General features: G+C 43.0%; 1 protein-coding gene across 1 annotated transcript in view; it reads left to right on the top strand.

Annotated features, from left to right (window-relative positions):
- The window catches only part of adam10a (ADAM metallopeptidase domain 10a), a 78,459-nt gene extending 78,122 nt beyond the window's left edge, over positions 1-337 (top strand). The window contains exon 16 of the mRNA XM_080840666.1: positions 1-337. This exon is cut by the window's left edge and continues 894 nt beyond it. The gene's annotated coding sequence lies outside the window, so the exon portion shown is untranslated.

Raw genomic sequence — 337 nt, 5'->3', positions numbered from 1 at the left:
CTGTTCGTTTTTTCTGTGTGCAATTGTACAGATATAGCTATGTAGACTTTCTGTTTCTGTTTTTGGTTCGACTTCTTTTCATTTCTTCTGCTGTTTCATAAAGATGTATGTACTGTTTTGACTCTCAGGATTATAAAAGACTAATAAAGAAACGAGTGAATGATGTAGAGAGAGTTGAGGGAGAGGAAAAGAGAGGGAGAGAGGGGTGAGAGGAAAGGAAAGGAAAGGAAAGGAAGAGAGGAAAGGTACCAGCCCACAGGCAGAGGACAGGCACTCACATCTGACCAGCAGGCTCATCACATCACTGCTTTCAGACATCCACAGACAAGGGGGTGTG

The sequence above is a fragment of the Sprattus sprattus genome (assembly GCF_963457725.1).
Source record: "Sprattus sprattus genome assembly, chromosome: 6".
NCBI lineage: Eukaryota > Metazoa > Chordata > Actinopteri > Clupeiformes > Clupeidae > Sprattus > Sprattus sprattus.
Note: the sequence above shows the minus strand (reverse complement) of the source record. Positions and strands in the feature narration are given on the sequence as shown.